Source organism: Bombus affinis, chromosome 3 (assembly GCF_024516045.1).
Source record: "Bombus affinis isolate iyBomAffi1 chromosome 3, iyBomAffi1.2, whole genome shotgun sequence".
Taxonomy (NCBI): domain Eukaryota; kingdom Metazoa; phylum Arthropoda; class Insecta; order Hymenoptera; family Apidae; genus Bombus; species Bombus affinis.
The window spans coordinates 17,183,554-17,201,609 of record NC_066346.1 but is presented as its reverse complement, the minus strand read 5'-3'; positions in this window follow the sequence as shown (position 1 = coordinate 17,201,609).

Sequence of the window (18,056 nt, the reverse complement as noted above, 5' to 3'; positions counted from 1 at the left end):
TTAAGGTTATTTTCTAGATCGTTGCATTGAGCCGACGAGCTGTAAAGAAAAGAGTCCGAGGATCGAGCTATAGGTCCGGTGAAAATCGTTCGAGGGATACGTCAATGCGTGTCCTTTACGAGAGATGGTAAACACGTATACAAGATACAAGAGTTTATCATAACGGTTACAAGCATCTGTCCGCCAAAACGATCATCGCGTCGATTCAGTTTTTTAATAAAAATGGATCGATCGCTCGATCTACGAGTATATCCCAATCGTGAGTCGCATATTTTATCGAGACGGGATAATCGAAAACACGGTGCGATACAATGCGAATCACGTGGCTCGAGTATCGCGTCACTTCGTAGCTAGAGGGTAGTTCGCGATCTTAATTTCGTACGGGGCGTGCTCGATGTCGAGACAGACGGAAGCAGCGGCCGTTGCCGAGAGAAGAGGTGCCCATTCTCGACGAAACGAAATTCGAGGGATTAATTAATTCGGCGAGTAGCCAGTTGCCAGTTCGGTGGAACGATGGCCGATGCCCGGTGGCCGGTGCTCGGGAGAGCAGATAAGCGATTCGATGTTTCGCATGACGGAGGCGGCGACCGTGCCATAACTCGCTCGAGACTCGCTCGCGATATCGCACACGCGGCCACCGCGTTTAGCATATAGAGTGCAACAATTAACTGGAGAGTTCCCGCGGCGATATGCAGAGGCGCGAGCGAGCAAACGACCGGCCGACCGCGCGGTCCTCGCGTTTAATTCGGCTTTACTCTTATTGTCGTCGCCTTAATAATCAGCACACCGGGTAGATTAATGCTCGCGGTAATTGCGGGCCACCGTTCCTTCTTCTCGTGACTAATGGCGACTCGGTTTGTCGTCGGTGCCCTCCAGATGTCGGCCAGGGAACGCTTCCACGCGAGACACAACCGGCCCTCGGGCGCGATCTTATGCGATGTGGAAACTTCTCCGTCCTGTCCGTCCATCCGTACGTCTGTGCGTGTAACGCGCGATGTTATGCACGCTCTACGACGGATAAATCGAACCGGTTATACGCACCGAGGGGATTTTCACCTACGAATCGATATCCCCGATAAAAAAAGACGGGTTCGAGGTGGAACACGCCTTGGTGTTTCCGTCTGTGCCGACACTCGACGTTCCATTACCACCTTTCCAGGCTGGCTGAAATTATCGTGGGAAAGCATGGTGGAACAGTCGAGTGTCCCCGGCTAAAAATATTGTTCCCGACGGAGAGTGCCGGTTTCGGTGCAATTTTTTACGCTGCAACCGTGGACGGTAAATACCGAGTTCGCTAACCATAACCTAAGGTTATGATTTACCGTACTCCGCCAGATAGGGTTATCGGCTATATCGCTGCTTAACCTCTCGCAACTGGCTCGCGTTATCGCGAATCCCGCGTATTTACTTAGGCGCTAATCACCACCGGCCTATCCGAACTCCGTGAGCGTACCCTTTTCTCGTCTTCCTGATTTTCCAGAGGCCACGATTTTTACGGCATCGTAATCTCATCGTCGCCGCAATGTTTCTCTACCAGAAAACACGCTGGTGGAATTCCCGTGGATCTTATCGCCGCGTGTAAACGTTCCGTTTTCGAATATCGCTGCGATTGTTGGGCTAGGTTAGGAAAGTCCATCTGCCGTGCGGTCTGCATCTCGATGGTTCTCTTTTGTTTCTTTGATCGACTAGTTCGCGGTAATCACCGACGCGGCCGGTGCTCTCTTTGGGGCAGGTATATCTTTCGGTAATGACTCGACAAATAAGATCGCCGACCATACGGATGGGGAGTGTCTGCGAAAATGACGTTTCGTATCGGCGGAGCACAAAGGTGTCGATAATGGAAACGAAGGAAACAATGGGCCTCACCACCGACGAAATATCAATTAAAACTGAGACGAAGAGGAGTCGAAGGAGGAGGTCGATCGTTCTTATTGTTTGTCCCGTATAACTGGACGATGAATACGAGGAGCAAAGGCAGCAGGGCAGGAGGAAAGGGAGAAAAGGCGAGATGGAACAAACGGAAGAAAGAACGAAACGGGGCTATCACCTTACGCCTTAATAGCGTGTGGCGCCACCGAAGTGAATTCTGCCGGTTCGTTTTCGAAAACGGTAGCCGGCCGAGGAGAGATCATCTCCCTCGTGCGTCTGTGATTCAAACGGAGCCTGAACGATCCGTATCACGGTGAAACATCACCGTCGCTGATACCCAATTTCGTGGCCCGAATAGAAGTCGTAGGACGCGTACGAGACGAAAGCTACGACGGAAGCGACTCGTTTCGCGCGGTAGAGCCGGAAAAGCGAGCTCGAAGACGGGTAACGATATTAGTTGCGACTAACTGGATAAAGCGTAAAGTAGATACCTTCTAGAGCGAAGTGGAGAGCCCTAAGCCGAGTATTGTCGAGAAGGAAATGCCGTTAACGGGGAACCGCGTGGTTCTTGGCGAGACGTCGACGCCACGGTAGCGACACGACGATGCCATCGTTCGCGCCGTCATCGTCGGTGCCGCGGAAGGGAAAAAAGATACGTACAAGGGTTGCCCTTTCCTCCCGCGATCCTCTAATGGCCCGGCGGGTCTTAAGGGCGATTTAAAAGGCTCTTAATGACATCCACTGGGCTGGCTGGGTTGGCTGGCTGTCTGTTCGCCTGGCTGGTCTGCCTTGCCTCCTTGCCGCGGCTCTAATTTCATCCGAGTGGAAACTGAAGAAACAAGTGAATTAAGCAACCCGCTAATGACAGATCGGGTTCGCGCCGAGCTGCCTCCGCCGAGCTCTCCTCCTACCTAACCACATTCTCCCAATTTGCGTTTTTCCGTGTCCTGCTAATCCACTTTGCGGACCACTCGACTCGGCTCGCGTTATCAATTAAAAGAAACGAACGTTCACCACCCGACTCGTCCAACCAACCAGTCGTCGCTATACTCCTTCGTCGCGCATATCATGTCGATCGATTTCTACGTTGGAAACGTAGGTACGTACCGACCTCGTAACTCGCGATTACCTACTTACCGGTACCTCGTACAGCTTTCGAAGAAAGAGGGAACTTGCGAGCCGGAGGAGCGCTCGAAATCAGCCGGTGAAGAGAGGAAGGAGAAGGAGGTCGAGGCGGATCCAGAACGAAGAGTTTGAGAAGCAGAAGGAGAAGGAGAAGAAGAAGAAGAAGAAGAAGAAGAAGAAGAAGGAGGAGGAGGAGACGAAGGGTAATCTACATAGGCCGAGTCACCGGTCGAACCTTGCGCCCGACAAAGGCCAGTTCCCCCTCATTTTTGTCTCATTTGAATATCTTCATTAATATCCGCGCAGCCCCACCCGCTGCACCGCCGCGGACGCCAGACCGCATGCATTACTCGACTTCTTGCCACCATTTAATCGATCTCTCCCCGTAAATTACGAAGCCACGGACGATTTGTCGCCTCGCGGCTTGTCATTCGGTCATGGATGGAATCGGGCGGGTCATCGAATCGCGTCGTTCACCCCTCGGCGACTCGATCAGACCGGGAGGGAAAAGCGTCGGACGCATCGCGCCGGAACAGCTCGTCGCGTCCCTAGGCCATGCGTTTAGAGGCTACCCTACCCTAGGCTCGCTGCTTTGCATCTCTCCTGCTCTCGTCAACCGCGGTTCGTGTGTACGCCTAGCGATCCGGCGATTTCTCTGTCGACTTGATCGATGCCAGTCGAGCGGACGCGCGCGTAAACCTGCAGGACGCTTTTGCTCGCGAGCAATTACGATCCTACGCGTGTACGCCATTAGAGGCGGTTCGCACGATCGCGCTCTCCGGAATCTCTTTCGCGGAGAGCGTTTCTCGCCTTACGCTTCGCCCGTGGGTCATCCCGGCCACGATCGAACGATCTATCAAGTCAGGAACGATACGAGTAATTATTCGACTCTTAATGACTCTTACGCGGTATAACGAGTTTGAAACGCGGTCTCATAAGCGCGCCGGCACGTTCCATCGAGCGAGTGCCGCTCTCGAAACCCTTATTAAATTCGCCGTCTTTCGATTCGCGGTGCTTGGTCGGTTCTTCGCTTCGGAATCGTTTGGAAAGCGTCTCGCGAACCATTGCACCGACGACCCGATAATCGTAAGCTGCACGAAGAAAGAAACTCGGCAAGGAAGAGGGCCGCTTTCGCAAAGTATATCGATCTCTCGGTGCAAGAATGCAAGCCGCGGTATTTGGACCACCCATCCTCCGGACTAATCATAATGGCGTTTTGTTTTGGGGCTTTTTGTCCGAAGGATCACTCCGAGCCCCCGTCAGGGCGGCGGCGTACCTATGCACGAGCGTCTGTGTCCTGTGTATGCACACGCACACTGACACTCGGAATGCCGCGAAAGCGAAGAAGACTCGAAGCCGGAGCGGGAGAGCAAGAAAAAGAACGATGGAGGGAGAGACCGAGTACCCGGGGCCGAAGAAGCAGTTGGTCGGACTCTGGCCGCGTAATAATCGCCCAGCACCATTAAACTAAACCGGGAATAATATTATATTAAGCTGTAGTCGGGAGGGAACCCGAGAGGGTGGAATAGTGGATCGAGAGCCGCGGGAGAGAAAGAGCGAGAAACCGATCGAAAGACGGAGAGGGGAGAAGAGATCGAACCTGGAGGATGGCCGAGGTACCATGGCTTCTCAGAACTAAGTAGATTCGAATTTCGATACGGATGATCGGGCTGAATACAAATTACTCATATATGCCCCTCGTCCTGGGTAATCACACGGTGGCTGCTCCACGGTCCAAAGAAAAATGCTTCGCCGACGCTCCTTTATTTCCTTTTGCTCTCTCTCGCCCGCGCTCCCTCTCTTCCCGGACTTTTTCTTCCTGTCCTTCCTTTTCTCCTTCGTAGAGTTCCCGCGAGCTCGAACGTGTCGCGAATTTTCGAAAACTTTCCTACGAGGATTCGGCGACGAGCACGGCAACTTGCGTTTCTCCTTTTGTCTCGGCAAGGATCGCGCTGCCAGAGGTTTTTTCAAAGGTCCGTTCGAGAATTTCCATCCGTACTTTGCCATCGATTCTCTTACCAGTGAAAACGGAACTATCCTACGGAACTTTCGATGGAATCGTGTGCCTCGATCGTTCGGTATTAGACGGGGAAAGGACGCAAAGATGGCCAGAACGAGCAAAGACTGGAAGATTCGATTGAGCGAAGGGCAAGCGGAGTTCTGCGAGGAAAGGGAGGCAGCAGAGAAGGGAAGAAAGAGGGAAAAAAGCAACGAGTCCTGCCCCCAGAACCACGGGGAATCCAATCATAATTATTATTCCCGGCGAATCGATTGTGGCTCTCGATAGGATTGGCTCGGTTTGGTCGGTCCCGGATCGGTACCAGGTATATAACGATATATAGGCGATGGTAGCAGAGCGGCATGGTGCACCGGGTCCCTTGGACGGTGCAACGTGCAGGTTCGTCGTACCGGGGTTGGTAGCGGCGCAACACTCGCAGCATAAATAATTAATAGTAGCCAGAGAGCCGCGAAGTGAGTCGACGGCTGTTTTGTGGTTCGCAGGCTCCGCCCAGCTCGACTCCGGAGCTCCTCCCTGTGCCCGTGCAACTTGCCAAAGAGACCCGACTTACCGTCAAACCAAACCGAGAAGACGACTCCGCGAACGAGAATTCATTCTGCGTTCGTCGGTGTCGCGCTGCCAAGATTTACGATTATCACGACCGAAGAGATACACCTCGTTAAGCCCACCTTTCCTTTCCTTTCCTTTCCTTTCCTTTCCTCTTCGTTCCTTTTCCTTTCTCTTCTCGCGTGTACGTACACCACCTTTTCACAGACAACCGCTCGCTTACTCGCGCGCGAGACCCGCTTACCACCGCGCGGTTTATTTGGCTGTGTAATTTACGCGGAATTACCACGTTCTTGTAATTAACTATTATCGTGATTATCGGCCGACGACGCGCCGCGACCGATGCACCGATGCGTCGTTCGGCCTCGCGAAATTTCAATTTCCACCGGCCGATCTCTCGGCCGCTTATTACCCTCGATAATGACTGTGTTACCGGTATAAATTACGGCCGCTCGCTCCTTGACTTTTCTGCGCACCGCACCGTGCCCGCGCTCGGTCCACCGAAACGCCAAAGAATCTTTCGTACTTAATATCGCCAACACCTCGATCCGTACCTTTCTTCTACCTCTTAACGCATCGTCTCATGCGTTCGCACACGAGTTTTTCTCTGCTTCTTCCTTCTTTCCCCTCTTCTTCTTCTCTTTCCACTACTACTCTACCACTTCTTCTTTCTCTTCTTTGATTGGCTTAAAATAAATTCCATATTCGGTCGCGATTTCGTCTTATCCCCCTGGCATCTTTAGGAGGCCAGCCGATCCGTGGAGACGTTTATGTAGAGCACGGTCCCGATAATCGCACCGCGTGGAATAAGCCTCGAACCAAAGGAAAATCCTACGACGACCGTCCTCTGGTCGTCCCTTGAGAAAGAACCGCCTACGCTTCACGGACGAGGGCTGATCCGGCGATAAGAAGTCGTAAAAAATAATGACCGGAAAATTAATCGAATTCGACGTCAACCTGTCGCCTCGGATTCCACCGCCTCGTGAACTATGCCCCACTGCACCGATTTCATTGTGGAATATATCGTAGCGGCGGGCCGGAATAAAATTCGCCTGCTTGTCCTCGTAAAAGTTTGATCGAACGTCGAGTCACCGGTACACAAAGTACAAAGCTCGATTGATATGGAACGTCGAACGAAATAAATCGGCGACAAGGAAATATTCTTGGCGAGGAAGCTTGTGTTTTCGACGAGTAGCGATATTGCTCGGACAGAATCGCGAAGTTGACGAGCTTTTGCTCGACGCGGAGGGTCGATCGGACGCGAAACGGTGAAGCTTTATTCACCCCGGTAGTCGAAGCGGACGGGTATTATCATTATCGGACGAAGGGACTGTGAAACGGTGGTGCAAGAAAGGGTTGAGTTTACACAAGAGTTACCAACGATTCGACGCTAGGCGAGTGCTTACCGAATCACTTAAATGATTAAGGAAAAGGGTTGTTTGGACAGCGCCTCGAATCCCGGGCCATTTCGTTCTTCGACGCCCGTTCTCCTTCTTCTTTGCCAGTTGTTCCTCGACGTCGTCGTCTCGGGGTAATCCGTTTTGTCAACGGCTCCCGGACTGCTTCTTACCTCGTTAGCCTATCTTTTTCTTTTATTTCACTCGCATGGTTTGTTAAAAATTCGCGAATGTTATTGGGTTACGCGAGCGTTTCAACCAGAAGAACGGTTAGCACAGCAAGTTGTTGATCGCGCGAAATTCGTCGAGAATCCACTTGCGTTTGCGGACGACTAACGGGGCAAAAGGATGTCAGGAGTATGAAGCTGAAAGTGCGCGTACGCGTGAGTGGTTAGAGGGATCGAGAGTCAGGCCCTGGGCCTACAACGACGGGCATTAAACCTATTAAGACGGCATAGCTCTGGCGTCAAGAGATGACAGTGATAAACTCGACCCTCTGACACGGCGGTCCCTCTTTCTCTCTTGTTCCCGCATGCGGCCTACCTCTAGGAAGAATTAGCGTTTCTTCTCTCCGTGCCTCCTTCCTTCTGGCCTCTTGCTTTCGCGCCAGTGTTCATACCTCGTCCCCTCTTTCTCCCTTTCCCCGTCGTCTTTGCCTCTCTTCTTTCTTTCTCCTTTTTCTTTTTTCCGTTCTTTCCTTCATCGACCTTTCCTGCGCGCAACGTTCGTCTTCCCTAGCGACGGGGTTCGCATCAAGAGAGCAGAGAAGAAGCACACCGGAGAAGGTCCAGGCGGAGCCAAGGGGATCGAACGAGCAGCCAGAAGGGCAACAAGGCAACCATCGTATCGTTACAGTTTATTATAATATAATTATGTATCCTGGAAGGGATGTATCGATGGTGGAACGGATAGAGCTCGGGCTGGAAATGGCTGAGCAAATACGAAGTCACGAAGTCGTCCGGGATCATCTGATCGAGTGGGGATCACGGGTTCACCAATTCCTTCGTCTCGAAGTCACGTTCCTTCCACGAGCTCGACCGTCCTCGCCAAGCTGCCCGTATATGCCCCCCATAGACCACGACGACAACGACGTCGTTGCAAGAGAAGAGGAAGGTGCCTCGTGACAAAAACCTTCGGCGTATTCTCGATGCATCGTTCGATGCGATCTCACCCCAATTAACGATCGCTCTTACAACGCCGCTGGTTCAAAATGTTCGCAAACCTCTTTTCGAACCTTCGCTTTCCACGCGAGAAATCGTTTCTGCCAGTTTCGCCGGTGGAATCGTGCAGACCGGTCGCGTCACTGAATCGAACTCTTGATATTGGCATACTGGATCGAGAGCAGAACGCGCCGCGTTTTTGGGGGTTGCCCGCGGAGACTTTTTAACGCGAGCGCGCGGGCAGCTCGCTCTACCCTTAATGCCAATTATTTCGCGCAGCCCTGAAATGTATGCAACAGTGAGAATATGGCTTCGCTACTATGAAATATATGGTATAATAATTCTCGATATCAGGTGCCTTTAATCATCTTAAATCCACAGTCCAGACACACCCCGTGTTCACTTAACTTCAGGGTTATCTTAATCTGTCGACAGCTGCCCAGCGCCTCGTCGATCGTTCCTCTTCTTCTTCACCCTCGGATTCGATCGATTTCTACTTCTCCTCTCCTCCTTCGTTTCCTTTCTGCGCTCGATTTCTCCAATCTCCAGCTTTCTCCCTTTGCCTCGTAGATCATCGTGTACCGCAGACGTGTGAACCTACTTGACCATGAATACCGAACGACGAAATCGGTGAATCCAAAAGAGGAATCCCTGGGTCCATTCGCGCAGCACGGTACGATGCGAGTCGTCGTAAGGCTGTTGTTGTTTCACCTCGAAACTGCAACAAATGCTGCTTCCTCGGGCGCGCCTCTCTCTCTCTCTCTCTCTCTTTCTTTCTCTATCGTTTTCTCTCGTATATACACCGCGAAGGTTGTAAATTTTTCCGTGTCCGCGGGTTACGACCGGCTCGCCGGGTCTTCGATGCCAACCAGACAGAGAGAAGGCGCTAACGACGCCAGTGGGAAAGATGCCAGATAAAAGTTTTTCTCGTCGGGTAACTAGCTGGCAGTGGAGCGCCGAGATCGCTCCTATCCACCGAACATTCCAATTGCCACGACGACCTCCGATTTATTCGAATTGTCGTCCGGTAGCGTTGAACCTGCACCACGATCGAAGAGGCTGTCGGTGCGTATCGACGATCGATCGGTGTGTTTCCTGTTGTTCGTGGATCGTTGATCGTTCGCTGTGGCGACGGCGATCTTTCGCGGCTCGAAGAAATCGGCCTTGAAATCGTGCTGCTCAAAGGAGGAGACCTAATTGTCGGTCATACAGTACACGCATTACACCGCCTAAGTATGCACTTAAGATACGCAGTGGCGGACGTTGAATGTATCGCGTACCTTATTACGCGACGGTGGATCCTTTCTGCGGGTAGATGCAGAGGAAACGATAGTGATTCCAGCTTGTTAGCTCCTCCTTTAATTGCCTTCGGGTTTTCATCGTTCGTGCATATACACGCCGCGATATATCGTCTTGACGCGCGTGTAGACTCGCTGATGTTGCTGACGTATCGCTCGTCATCGGGTTAGCGTCGCGAAGGGGACAATTTTTCATCGAGTCGCTTCCCTTCTTTCGTCTCCTTTTCCTACTACATTTTTCTTCTCTCGTATCTTTTCTCGATGTCAGAAATTCGACGGAAATCGATAGGTTCGTGTTTTCGTGGACGTTGGAGAACGTTGGGCGACCGGCACGAACCGCTAGTTCGCGTATACACGTAGGTGTTTGTCGAGCAGAGCGTTTGCAAATGGAAACGAACGACGTTGGATAAACTACGAGTCACGCGCTCGGCTCTGGAGTTTTCTTAAGCCGTGGCTGACCCGCACGCCATATACACCGGTGCATTATTTTCCAATATTACGTGAACTACAGGCAAGACGAAAGGGAGAGACGGGAGGTTGAGAGAAAGGGAGAAAGGGAGAAAGGCAGAAAGGTACTCCATCGGATCACGCACGGTTGAATTTCCGAGTTGGGGGAAATGGGTCCGGGAGGTGGAGTCTAAACGGTCCCGAGGGACACGTCGTCTCGGGCTTCGAAATTCCCTAATCGATCGTGCACTCTCGACTCGAATCGAGATTGAAAGGTTCGCGTGCATTGCCGCAGAAATAAAGAAGCAATTTAAAACGTTTGTCCGCGACCGTAGGATAATCTTTTAATTCGCTTCGAGGAACTATTGGCCGAAAGCCGGGCCGATGTTCGTGCCGATGAATTCTTCGTGGCTGGCGAGATGGAAAGTAATTTTCGCGTTAGTTCGGACCGAAATCCGGTCCTGGCCTGAATCCGATTCCCCCTGCACGGTGAATAAAAAAGGCTAGAGGCAAGAAAAAATATGGAAAAAGGAAGGGGAAAAGTGGAAAAATATGCGCGGAGAGAAGCAAAGGAAAAGAGAACGGGAAACGATAAAACGCGATCGTCGATGGAAAATTGCGTTTATATGGCGCGAGTACGCGCGCGTGTACATCCGCTCCGCAATAAGTTGGACCGTGTTCTCGATTCTCGTTAAAGTTTCATCGTGCTCGCGAGCGCGCGAATCTGTCGATAGGAACGCGGGGAAACGCGCGTAATATTCGTTGCGTGTGATGCACACGCGAGAACCGGAGGCGTTGAAGTAGAGGGAAAAGTAGTAAAATCGCAGAAGCGAACGCCATGGAACGGCACGCCGATGGAAAACAACGATTCAGCCCAAATAACAATCGGGCTGGAAAAGCGGGCGGTTGGAAAAACGCGTTTATATTTCACCGGCTGCGAGAGTGAATTCTCTTTGTGACTGTAGGATGACAATTTCACGGCATTTAGCCGCGACAGGGCTCGTGTACGCGCGAAACAATGCCGTGCTCGCGGACCAACGGGTTACCGCTCGTTTTTCTCTCTCTTTCCTTCTCGCCAGTCACCCCACGAACCTCCTGCCACTCGCCACCCATTCTCTCTCTCTGAATTTCACTCGTGCGTCTCTATACGCGATAGTCCGCATTCTCATCGGCTCGTAGCTCGCGCCGTTTTTTAATCGGAAACAAAAGCGTTATTGCGGAAATTAAATGACACATGGTGCGCACCCCGCCAAGAAGGGGTTTGAATTGTCGGCTTAAAAATGTAACGGTAGGAAACACCGATCGGTCGACGGCAGAACGTCATTTTTACCGGTTATACGTCACGTCGCGCGACGCACGATCGTTTGATGGGTAGATCGATGCGATCGATACCGTGTGCTTTATTAGTCATTTCCGATACTCCTCCTCGTGTCCTTTCTCGCGTTTCTATCCTCGTCCGTGAAAGTAACTTGAAAAAAAAAAAGAAAAAGGGAAAAGAAGGAAGAGAACAAGACACGGTTCGACGGTTTCGCGAAAATTATTAATTCCCGGGAAGTCTCTACGAGTCTACCTCGTATCGTCGTGCTTTGAGATTTTAATTGCGCATGCAAATCTCGGCGGACGGCCGAGATCGACGTGGTCTACGGACGACGTAGAAAATCTGGACGGCAGGGCCAATTCTATTGTCCGATCTAGGATCCACTTAGGCCAAGTAATTGATAGATCCCTCGATGGCGGAGGAGGGATCGAGGAATGACAGGTTACGGGCCAGGATACGGGCTGTTCGCACGACCCTACTTCGCTGCCGTGTTATTAGTTAATTCTTACAATTACTCGTCGTCCCTGTGGTTATTCCATTACCGTATAACTCTCGTAGATCACCTGGACTTCCCTCCTCCCCCCCGTAGCTCGGCCATCCGTTCAGAAGACCGACCAAGCGGTCAACAAACGACATCCTTCATCGATTTGACCTGTATGTACTTTTCCCTTTCTCGATGTTCTCTCGCGGTTTGTCCTACAGAGTTCGCCGTACGGCCTGATCGACCCGACCCATTGGTCGCGCGTCGTCGTATCTTTACTCGCCGGTCGATCGACGAACTTCGCGGGTCTGGCACGCGTGCTTCTCGCAAAGTTCAGGACGAGAGAGAAGTTTTCTTCTCGTATCGAGGCGTGTTCGCGATCCTTGCGACGGTTTTGCTCTTTGAAAGCGGCTAACGAAGACGGGAAAGAAGGCCCCGCGAATAGTTAATTAGACTCAACTGCCAGCAACACGGTAATAAATGTAACATTAATGAGTCGTAGTAACCTTGATGCTTCGGCGAAAGAAGCCAGCGTGATTTCCAGTTTTATTGAAAAACAGGAAAAGATCAAGCGCACCGAGCCGTGTCGCAATTGCGGCCGCACAGCCCGCGGCCGTATATACCCGTCTATTATTATTTCAACGCTTTTTTGAATATTCCTCGCTAAATGGAATTAATTCCTGAAAAAAAAAAAAAATAATTAAGTACAGAGAGAAACGTAACCGGGTGCGCACGTAAATGTACCGTGGCGATCTAATCTAGCCTACAAAGTCAGTGCCGGATCGTGAGACTCGTCTGACGTCTTAATTGTAGTGTAATGCTCGTTGCGTTAATGGTGTGAATGAACTGTGTTTTCAATTACGGAGAGATCAAAGGAAGCAACGAACTACCTACCGTCGTGTTCCGATCTTCCGCAGCGCGACGCCATTTGTCTTTATTCGTTCGATCTCCCGATCTATTTTCCCTTCTGTTCGCCGGATGCTGAACTTCTTCCACCTTTCCTTTTTTTCCCGCGTTTTGACACGCGGTTTTCTCATTCAGAACCCATTTCGTCGAAATTCGCGAGTACGGATTTCCCAAAAGATAAAGCGGCGCGCCACGATCGTGGAAAGCACGAGGTAACTAACGATTATAGTTTCCTCGTTTACCAATAACGTGTGTACTCTCACGGATAAGAGCGTCCGGTACGCTCTGTCTCGTCTTCTTTTCCTCCTCTTCTTTCTCCCGTAGCCGCGATCGAGGACTTAAACGTCGGCCAACTATTCGCCGAGGTGTCGATCGTTTTTTCCAGTTGTGGCGCCCTGAAGGCCTTGACAAGGCGCGCGTACTTTCTTGTGCTTCTTCTTCTACTTGCTCGGCTCGTGTTTCGTGAGAGTTACACGCAAGAATACCGCGTGATCAGCAGCGAGAGCCAGACCGGCGCGTTACATCTCGCTTCGTAACGATCGCCAGGATGTGGTCAGCCAGTGTTTAATCGGTACAGGCGGAAAAATCTCTTCCGTGAGAATCTACCTTCTCCTAGCTGCTCCTCGAACGTGCATACGATTCGGCTTTCTTCGTCTTTCCACTTGGTCGGCTCGAAACGAATTCTTCCCTCGCGAGATGCAGCTACATCTTTCGATTCGGTGGTTGTCCGGCGTCGAACAGTAAATTTCCCTGGAAGCAGGAACGCCAAACGTGGAAACGAGGTGGAGTTTCCAACTGTTGCACCGGAGGTATCGGTCCTCGGTATGCCGCGCCTCCTTTATTCGGTCACGATCTTCCCCCTCCGGTGATGGTCTCTCTCGTCTTTTTTCCATCCCTTCGTACTACTCGGATTACCGACGATAAGTATCGGCGCGCACTGCCGCCCGCCGAAATTACGCTCGGCGCAGCTCCCGGCCAAGCGTTTTGATATTCCGCGGCGATAACGCGACCGCGCGCTCCGAGCGAGTCAAGTCGTCGCTTCGTTATTAAATTTTCCCTTACGGAACCGCGGGGTCTGGCCCGGCCCTGCTTCTGTTCACCCAAGAAGAAATTCATTCGGCGCAACGAAATCTTGATGCGCAGTCGGAACGAATTTTCAAAGTTTCGAGTACCTCGCGGTCATCCACCGGATCCTTCTCTTCTTCGCCGTTCTGGACCGCGTTTACGAGTCGCGTAATGACCCGCGTGTAAGAGCATCGAGAGTGAAAGTAACGACTGGGCGAGCTAGTGGCGACGTTTTGCCCGCTCGTTGCGAGAGGTAGGAGGAAGCAGAAGGAAACGACTATTCGGTGATTTGCAAAAATTAATTCCGAGCTAACCGAGTTGCTGGGTGAAAAGTAGCCAAAGAGCGCGAGGGGTAAATTTGAAGAGCCTCACCGGACGAAAACTCGCGTTCGACAGCCGAAAACGGAGAGAGAACTCCCCCCCTGGAGAGTGGGACGGAACGACGACGCTTGAGACTCGCAGGAAGCTTCGTCGTTCTGTACATTTCATTAAGTAGACGAAGGGACGTTGTTCGTTCGGTGTCGGATGCATTGATTTTCGTTTACCCACCCCTTCGGCAGCGCAGCTTCCCACTTTCAGCGGCTTCCTTTCGTTCCCCCGTCCACCCTCGAGGGATGTTTCGTTATTTAAACAGATTAGCGATACGGCAGCCCCGGGGGAACCGTCTTATGTGTTTCCAATGCGTAGAACGCCGAGAAAATTAATCCTTCTAGCAGGCTCGCCTTTCCGAGCACCACGCGTCTCCTAATCGCGTTCTCCTTGCGAGTATCGCCTCGATTTTCGAACAAACGGATCGCGATTAAAGGCGCCCTTTCGAAAACGGGGCAGCGATCTCGGAATTCTTTGGCCAAGGTCTCTCTGGCCAATTGGCCGTGCAGAGCCCCGACCGAAAACGACGATGGAACGGGGAAACTCTCTTTCTGGAGTGAAACGAGAGGAGGAGGAGATCGTTTTTGGCGAACGACGAGTCGACTCGACTCCTGGAACCGATTCTCTAATACAAATTCATGAACGGGCCAGCCGTTTACCCTCTATTAGAGGGAAGCGCAATCAAAACGGTGCCGTGGACCCGATAGACGACCAGTCGGGATCCGAGCAGCTGTAAATCAAACTACGAAATTCCTCGTGTCTGGTCCTCGCGGTGTCTGCGGACCACGACGACGGGGCGCTCTGGAAAGTGTTGAGCTTCGCCTCTCTCCTCCGACTTCTCTTCGCCGACTCTCCATGCGCAAGGGTGTAATTATGCGTCCCCGGGGCCCCGAACCGACCGCGGGCCTCCTTCTCTCGTTTTCCGTTCCTCTCCCTCTTTCGTTCCATTCTCCAAACTCTCTCTCTCTCTCTCTCTCTCTCTCTCTCTCTCTCCCGTTTCCTTCCTCGGTGGTTTCTTCCTTCCTTGTCCGTCCTACTCTCTCTCGTTGCGCGTATCGAGTCGAACCGTGACCGAAATAGGGAAAAACGAACGATTCCCTTCCGCTCGTTTGCACTCGAATTCAGAGATAACGAGGTAGTTGCTAAACGATCTTCCATCGCGACTTTTCATTTTGAAAACGATTCGAATACTCCACTTTCCTCGCCGTTAAGCTTCCGACAATCTTTCGTGTATTTCTAATTATTTCTCCTTAGCACGCGAGTTTGAAGATTTAAGAACGTTGAGAAAACGGGCCGCGGAATGGTGGCGTTGATTTTCTAACCACGCCGCCTTTCCCTCGGCGAGTTTATTAGATTTTTTGTCGGCGTTTCTAGTCCGTACGGAGAATTCGGTCGTCAAATCGCGCGGAATTTGCGGTCGTTCGAACTGGCGCGTATTGGAAAAAGGCGCAGGCGCGATTTCCGAGGCCGCGCGCCAATTATAATTGCAAATTTTTCGCCGCTGTTACTCGATGTGGCGTTTCTTCGTCGCGACGAAAGTTTCCATCGCGGGATTCTGTGGTCGCTTTTGTGGCGTGTCTTCGTTGGCTCGCGGGAACAGTCCCGTCTCCGCCGCAGTTCAGAGTAAAATCGTTTAGCATAATTCGAGAGGCGATGGGGACCCTTTCTTCCCGTTAAAAATCGCTTGTTTTGCTCGGCTCGACTGTTCTCGTTAACCACGGTGACATGTCGACGAAAGGGCAGGTCCTCGGGCAAACGCCCTCAGGGATCCTTGCATTCACCTTGTTTTGGAAAATCCCTGCCGATGAACGAAGACGAAGCTACGAAGTTCGTTAGACTTCATCGATCGTTACGTAACAGCGACAGACAATTTGGCATCGGTAAGAATATTTTTGGTCCGAATGAGGAGAAAAGCTAGGGGATTGGTACGAAGCGAGGAAAAGGGAATTCTCTTGGCTAATTTCGAGAGAAGTCGTTTCTTTTGCGAGAAGGAGATCGAAGGACGGAACGCTGATCGTAAAGAGAGCGGCATGAACGACGGTCGTTGCGATTCTAATTAGAAGGAATTTGCTCGTTCCGGGGCCGAATTAAGCTAATCGGCCGCGACGAACGAGGGTCTCGTCTCGGCTGGGAACGCGCGTGCGGCGAGACGCGGAAACGGAGATCGAGCGGAGAGGAAGCGTTCTGACGAACGTCAACGAGAAAAGAAAAGAGAAAAATCGTGACGAAGACGGAGAGCGGCAGGGGTGTGGGGCGAGTGGCAAACGACCCTCGCAGCCGAGGAAAAAGTCGAGAGCATGAAATTAGTCGTACTCGCGGCCCAGAGTATTAGAAGTGCCTGGAGGGCTCCGCGTTCGTGCTTCTTCTCTCTCGTTTTATTCGATAATTATGCAAATGCCGGAATGATTGTCGGGCAATATGTCCTTGGAATAAAAGTCGAGTCAGAGCAATTCGGTTATCTTTATGATTCTGAAACGCGAAACGGACCGAGCGTGGGGTGAAAAGCCGGAGGGGGATGACAGGAAGAAGAAAGGGCACCCGAAACGCGGCACGCGGCAGGTCTTCGCCTTCCGCAGCGACGCTCACGAAGAGAGAGACGCTTAATTTGCATGGAAACGCGTGATTTCCCTTTTTTCCCTGCCTAATAGTGGAGTCTTTGTTTCTCGTTTCGTCGCTGCATCGATGGAAAAGCGTCCGTCGATGAAATTTTTGATCGCGATCGAGAAGAAAAGAGTCGTCCAACTGGAGTGGCGTGATCGAGCTTCGATCGAGCTACGGGTTACGTGACTACGCGTTAGGCTAGGCGCGTGCATAGATCGAGCCGAATCGTGGCCACTGCCTATTAAGACGTTCGCGCGGCGATTTAATTAAGTGACTACGACTCGACCCTGGCAGACCACGGAATCGCAAGCAGGATCGTCGTTATTTATTATTAAAATATATTCCCTGTCGAAAGGGTGGAGCATGGTTCGACCAATGGGCACCCGTCGCGTGCCTCGAGTCGTTAGGGTGCTTGGAAATTGATAAGAATACATCGTCGCACGCTGCGACCTCCCGGTGCAGCCTTTAATCCGAAGGCGGCGAGACCACGCGTTCCTTCGCCGACACCCGACGAATCTATCGCCTGGAATCCGGTAATTGTAACGCGAACGACTTGCCTCCTTCCCTCCGTCCACTAGCCTTCTCCGCTTTTCCATCGCGCGGACAATCACTTACCGTGGACTCGTTCGGTACTGCTTCGCTCTTCCTTCTTTTCTGCCTCCTTTTCGTCCTTTTTCCTCTCACCGTGTTTCTCAGCGCGGTCAAGGGGATCAGGACGGCGACAGGAATTGGTTAACGAGAGATACACACGAAGACTTTACAATAACAACTATTTATTTATAGGTAATAATGCTGAATTACAATGAATACACTTTTTTGCCTCGATACTAGATTGTATAAGTCCGATCGCGAAATCGTCACCGCTCGTCGTCATCGTTAATCAGTAGTGTGGCGATACTGGTTTTCCCCACCCGACCCCCCCGACCCACGAGTTTCTTTCCCCTGTACGCAACCCGCCCCGTTTACCCACCCCGTTTCCTGCGAAATTCTTTTTCTTCAATCGCGTTAACGCGAATTAACCCGACTCGCCGATCGAGAATCGCCGGTGCCCCTTTCCTTTTTCCACCATAATCGATTATTCGCCTGTGTCAGTGGAATCCAAGTTCGATTCGTTCTTCACAGTCGCGAACCGATCGATCGGAGCTCGTCCTCGCGAATCGTACGCCGGATTCGCGATCGCACTCGAGTCGAGTCAGTCGACTGCTGTCTGTCTCGTGCCGGCGATTCTCGATCGCGAGATTGACCCCGTTCGATTGGTAGTGGCGATGGCAAATACAGATGAGCTATCGGTGGTTAAATTCTCGTTTCACTACGTGTAGCATCGTCTTAACGGGCTTTAGCCGGTACGTACGATCTAGACACTATGATTATGTGAACTTTACAACACAAGAACCTTACGGGCAAAAGACTTTGTACATGGATCTTAAATACGGGGATCGGCCTCGGGGAAATAT